Source organism: Macrotis lagotis, chromosome X (assembly GCF_037893015.1).
Source record: "Macrotis lagotis isolate mMagLag1 chromosome X, bilby.v1.9.chrom.fasta, whole genome shotgun sequence".
NCBI classification, from domain to species: domain Eukaryota; kingdom Metazoa; phylum Chordata; class Mammalia; order Peramelemorphia; family Peramelidae; genus Macrotis; species Macrotis lagotis.
In genome coordinates, this window is record NC_133666.1 from 312,236,563 (window position 1) to 312,242,562 (window position 6,000).

Below are 6,000 nucleotides of genomic sequence, written 5' to 3' on the forward strand. Positions count from 1 at the left end.
CTGCCATAACTGAAGAGGCAAGAACTCAACAACCCCAACTCCATGCCTTCCTGAAACTCAGGGAAAACTGGCTCCATGTTGGGGGCCAGGGGACTGAGGAAAGTCCACAATTTTGCAGACGCAGCAACCTGGTCCAAATGCCCATTTCCCAGGAAGGAAGCTCCTTACCTCATGCCTAGCAATGTCCCCCCATGAAGCCCTTGAAGACTCATTTCCTGGCTCATGGTCTTCCTTACTTCATGGTGGATTCTGTTAGGGCTTCTTGCAAATCCAGCAAATCCAGGGTTTCTGCTCCCTAATGCAAAGCAGTCCTTTCAGCAGATACCAATGCAGCTGGCCTCTGGCAACCCTCATCCCTCAGGGATGTCACCCCCTGTTGTTACTCTGCACCTGCTAACTTCTCACACCTGCTGCTCCTCACCCCTCAATAGAGTCTGAGTCCTGACAACACCAGGCTGGGCCAATTCCTGAATGGGCCCCAGTTGGGCTATGATGTCTCTGGCAGTTCTGTAGTTTGGCTTCCCTTTCTGTGTTGGCAGCAGCTACCTCACCCTTTTTGTCTGGGGGGGGCCCATTTATTTAACCCGGATGTTTCTGGTTTGGGGTTGGTTTTTTCTTTGTTCTTGCTTTTTTTTTTTTCCTATGAGTAGGACCAGCTTTCATAAAATACAGAAGTAACTGATTTGAGTTTTTTTTTTTAAAGCAAAGGGTTAGAACATTTTTTCCTCTGGACCTCCTTTCCCTAGTATCTCCAGTCTGCACATCGTCTAAGATTCCATCCTCCTCCTTAAGATCCTTATAACGACATCTCACTCTCTGGATCTCTTCCCTCTGCTAATGAGTGGTAATAGGTTAGTTACTCTGAAGTGACTCAGAGTTGTTGAATCTCAGAAAAGAAATCACCTCTAAAACAGCCCTGCAAAGTGTCCCACTGGCAGAATTCCAGTGGTGGCAAAAGAAATTTTATAACCTGGAGCAGGTGTGTATCTAAGGAGAGACTTACGAAAAACATAATTATGAGAATTGTAAGGTTTTTTAGTAAAATACAAGCTCTGAAGGTCAGAGATCATTTTAATTATAGTCTGTTCTCACATCTAGCACCTAAGGTACAAAGTAGGCCTTCCTATATTGGTACATGATAGGTCTTTCTATATATTTGTTTAACTGGATCTTTACAAAACTTATGACACCAACAATCCCTTACTATGCCTTGGGGCTGGGGCAAAGGACAAGCTCTGGAGGACTTATAAAGAGATTAAAGATGTTGTGTTTTGCTGATGCTAAAAGATTAAATATTTGGCATTCAAAAGGAATATTCTCCATATGTGTCCTCTCATCCTGAAAGCTGTTTTTCTTACCCTATTCACCCTGATGAAAAGGGTGTGCATGATTGTAATCCCCAGGATGTGCACTTTGAGTTGCTATTAGAAAAGTGTCTGAATCTTGAAATGATAGAGAGAAGAGATTTTAACTTTAATCTGAATTAGGAGCCTTTACATCTAGGATACTGAGGACTTCATTGGATACTTCTTGGAATGCTTGTGAAAGTCATAGATGAACATCTGACCATGGTATTTGTACCTGACTGAAGAATCAAGGAGTCAAGAAAACTGAAACCCAGCCTCAGATGGGTCCTCCCAATGGTATCAGCAATGGGGAAGGTAATGTTTGCCACTGCTGGGTTAGATCCATAGTTTAGGGAACAACAGATACAGCTGGAAGGGATGGATCTGAGAGGGTCCAGGGCACTATCCTCTAATATACTCCACTTCTCCCTTCTGGATATTGCCATGCTCAGAAGTCTTCAAACTCTCCACATTGTCTATCAGATAAAGTCTGAACTATTCAACATAGCATTTAAGACCCTTTAACCAAGAATCTGGTTATGATCCTTTTTTCCCCATTTTATCTCATATTATTTCTCTTCACCTAGTCTATCAAACTAAAATATAGTGATTGTGCCTCCTTGATTGTATTGCATGTGTTTCTATTTTTGCTCATGCAATTCCTTGTATTTGGAATGTCTTTCCCAACCTTCTAAAATTCCTTAATCTCTTTCTATTGAAATTTGATCTCTTTTTCAAGACTCATTTTAAATATTATCTCTTTAATGAAACTCTCCCAGATGTCCTCAGCTGTGAGTGACCTCTCCCTCTTCTTAACCTTCACAGTATCTTATCTGTATCTCTCCTGTCATTTGTCTAACACTCTAAGAATGTAAGTTTCTTGAGGGCATGTTTCATTTTCCTTGGCATCCCCAAAAGCAGAAGTGTCAAACTCAAGACCCATAGTTTACATGTGACTGGCAAAACTCTCCAGTCTAACCAGAGTCAGATTAAAATGCATTGGAAAACATTTAGCAAAATAAATAATACAATGGAATGTGGACAATGCCAATCTGTAGTTTTCTAAGACAATAGGCTGCCCTTAAGATCTTAGATACCACTGCCCTATAGCACCTCTCATAGTATCATGTCAATTATAGTCACTTAACAAATGTCTGTCTGTAGACCACAAGTACTGAGAAAATACATGATGACAAAAAATAACTTTGAATCTAGTGAGACTTTTACATCAATCAATATTTTATTAATCAGAACAGTGGCTGCCTGGGTTTGAAACACAGTAGGATAATAGGGGCATAAATTTTTTGACTGTAAGGGTATTAGAGGTCATCTAGACCCTAAATATATCAATTTTAGTCTACAAAAAGGTTATTCATACTCTGATTTGTTGAAACTAAAAAATATATATCCAAATAGCCATGCTTGGCATGCTTAAGAATTTTCTGATTTCTTGAAACTTCAAGGCCCTGTACTTGGTAACCACTTATCTAGTCCCACAAACCATTTCTAATCTACCAAGAATTTTGTGTTCTGAATGTTTGCTAGTTGGGTGTTGCAAGCTTGACAGATATTTATTTATCCTTTTTTTATAGAAACAATGTTATATGTAGCTCTCTGACCAAACCATAGACATCTGTTCAGTCTTTCATGGCAGTTTAGGTCTAAGTTGTTCTTTTCTTTAGCTTCCTTCTCTGCTTAGGGATTAGTAGTCCCTTGCCTTCACTCTAGTTTCTCTATCCCTTAGCTTCTGCTAATCACAGCAGCTCTCCTGCCCCTCTTCACCTTCCTTTCAGCTTATCTCCTGATGGCTCCCGAACTCTCCCACTCTCTTCTCCATGTTGCTGGATCCATGATCCCCTAAGCCCAGTCACCATCTAGTGGCTGTTTCTCTTTCCTCCCCTTGGCTGTCCTTGATATTCTTACTAGTCCAGTTTATGGGGTGGTCTTTGCTTAACTCCACTACTTCTACTGAAACTCACTATCTTGCTGCTTCTTCAAGGAACCTAAGCTGTGAACTTTTTGGAGAAACTTGTGAGCTTTTTGTAGTAACTTGTGAACTTTTGTAGTAACCTATGAATGAAAATTTAATCCTTTTCTTACCCTCTTGAGACTCTGGTGATTTCTTTCCCCAAAATGAACCCTCAGCGATCCTTAAACCCCTTCCCTAAAGCCCCTTTTTTCCATCATCAATATCAATTACTTCGTCTCTCAATACTCTAGACCTGGGGTGTCAAACTAGATTAAAATATAATTGGCAAATAATTATAAAATAAATAAAAAATATAATACAATGTAGGTAATATGAATTTGTGGTTTTCAAAGTCTGAAATGCTCTGGGGAATTCCCTTAAGACTATAAGTTTCAGAGGGATTGCCAATATACTTTGGTAGATGGAGCTCCCTGAGAATTCCCTGATGAATACCAATGGTGAATCCCAATTCCAATTGAACTTACATGTTCAGTATGCATGTGTGCTAATCATGGTCCTGAAGAACCTAATTATTATTATTATTTATTAAATTATTAAATAAAATGATTAATTATTAAATTATTAATTTTTGTGGGAAAATTAATTCATAGTCCCAATTTGGTAGAATGTAACCCTTTCCTTCTTTCCTACCATCACCCTAATTCTTTGGTTTAGGTATCAGGAACATTTTATCTCACAGAAGTTTAGTAAATGCCTTCTTTTTTCCTATACTCTTAGGGAAACTGATATTCTACATTCTATTTTTGCAAGCAACTTATTTGATATTACATAATTGTTTTTTTGGAATAGTTGATAGAATTTATTTGTAAATCCATCTGGACTTATGGCCGGTGCTCAATCCACTGTGCCACCTAGCCGCCCCAGATGCCTTCCTTTCTTGCTATTGTCTTTTTTTTAAATTTTTTTTGAAGGCAAACGGGGTTAAGTGGCTTGCCCAAGGCCACACAGCTAAGTAATTATTAAGTGTCTGAGACTGGATTTGAACCCAGGTACTGCTGACTCCAGGGCCAGTGCTTTATCCACTATGCCACCTAGCTGCCCCTGGAAGTTCATTTCTTGTTTGATCAGCATTATTATTATTAGTTATTTTAACTCTATTTTTGCTCATCTAAGTAGTTTAAAAATAATAATCTAAATCTTCTAGCTTATCAGATTTTGTTGACATATAATTAACAAAAATATTTTCTAATAAATTTATTTCCCTCCTGGATCACAGCATTGTTTTGGTGGGTCTTGTGTAGGACAGGTCATAGTGGAGAGTTCTGATATAAGGTGATCCACCGGAGAAGGAAATGCCACACCTCTCCAGTATTTTTGCCAAGGAAACATCATGGAAAGTATTAAAAAGATAAAAAATAAGATACCAGAAGATGAATCCCTCAGTTTAATAGGCATCCAACACACTTTTGGGAAGAGCAGAGTACAATTACAAAGCTCCAGAAAGAATGAAGTGACTGAGCCAAAAACCAGATCTATCTGGTGATGCTTCGAGGGAAAGTCTGATGCTGTTAAGATCAATATTTCATAGGAACTTGGAATGTAAGTTCTATGAACCAAGGTAAGTTAGATATAGCCAAACAGGAGATGAAAAGATTAAATATTGCCAACTTTGGCGTCAATGAATTTAAATGAAAATTTAATTCATTCATTTAGAAGAAATGAAATAACCCTTGTAATTAATAAAAAACAGTACTGGGGTATAATCTCAAAAATGACAGAATGATATTTATTCAAATTCAAGGCAAGTCATTCACCATCCTATTAATCAAGTCTATTCTCCAACCACTGATGCCAAAGAGGCCAAAGTTGATCAGTTCTATGAAGACCTACAATATATCCTAGAAAGAACCCTCCAGTCTCCCCCCACAAAAAAATGTTATATTCAAAACAGGATTTAGAGTGCTAAAGTAGGAAGTAAAAAAATAGAGTTATAGGGCAGCTAGGTGGTGCAGTAGTTAGAGCACTGGCCCTGGAGTCAGGAGTACTTGAATTCAAATGTGACCTCAGACACTTAATAATTACCTAACTTTGTGGCCTTGGGCAAGCCACTTAACCCCATTGCCTTGCAAAAAGTAAAAAAAAAAATAGTTACAGAAAAATTTGACCTCAGAGTACACTATGAAGCAGGTCAGAGACTGATAGAGGTTTGTCAAGATGACTTGCTAGTTATAGCAAACATTCTTTCTCAACAATCCAAAAGACAATTCTACACATGGATATCACCAAATGGTTACTATCAAAATCAGATTGATTATATACTCCACAGTCAAAGGTAGGAACACTAAAATTACTTGCAAAACAAGACTTGGAATACACTGTGGTTCCAATCTTGGGCTTCTTATCTGCAAAATTCAGAATTAAATTAGAGTAAGAAAAACCATCAGTCATAAACATATGACCTAAATAATATCCCTTATGAATATGAAGTGGAAGTGATGACTATATTAAAGGGATTAAGTGTGGTAGATATCTATGGATAGTGGTTTGCAATATTATATTGGAAGCAGCAACAAAAAGCAATTCAAAGAAAAAAAGAGCAAGAAAGCATGAAGCTTTATATATATAGCTGAAGAAAGAAGAAAGTGAAAGAAAGGGAAAGAAAAAAGGGAAAGAGATCCAACCAAATATCAAGGTTTTCTAAATCAGCAAATAAAAGAAATAGAA

The 6,000-nt window shown here is 37.8% G+C and overlaps 1 protein-coding gene across 1 annotated transcript in view; it reads right to left on the reverse strand.

Moving 5' to 3' along the window:
- The window catches only part of LOC141503007 (urea transporter 1-like), a 117,092-nt gene extending 116,551 nt beyond the window's left edge, over positions 1-541 (reverse strand). Inside the window, exon 1 of the mRNA XM_074208076.1 lies at positions 169-541. The gene's annotated coding sequence lies outside the window, so the exon portion shown is untranslated. The remainder of the gene's footprint in view (positions 1-168) is intronic.
- Between the last annotated feature and the right edge of the window lie 5,459 nt (positions 542-6,000).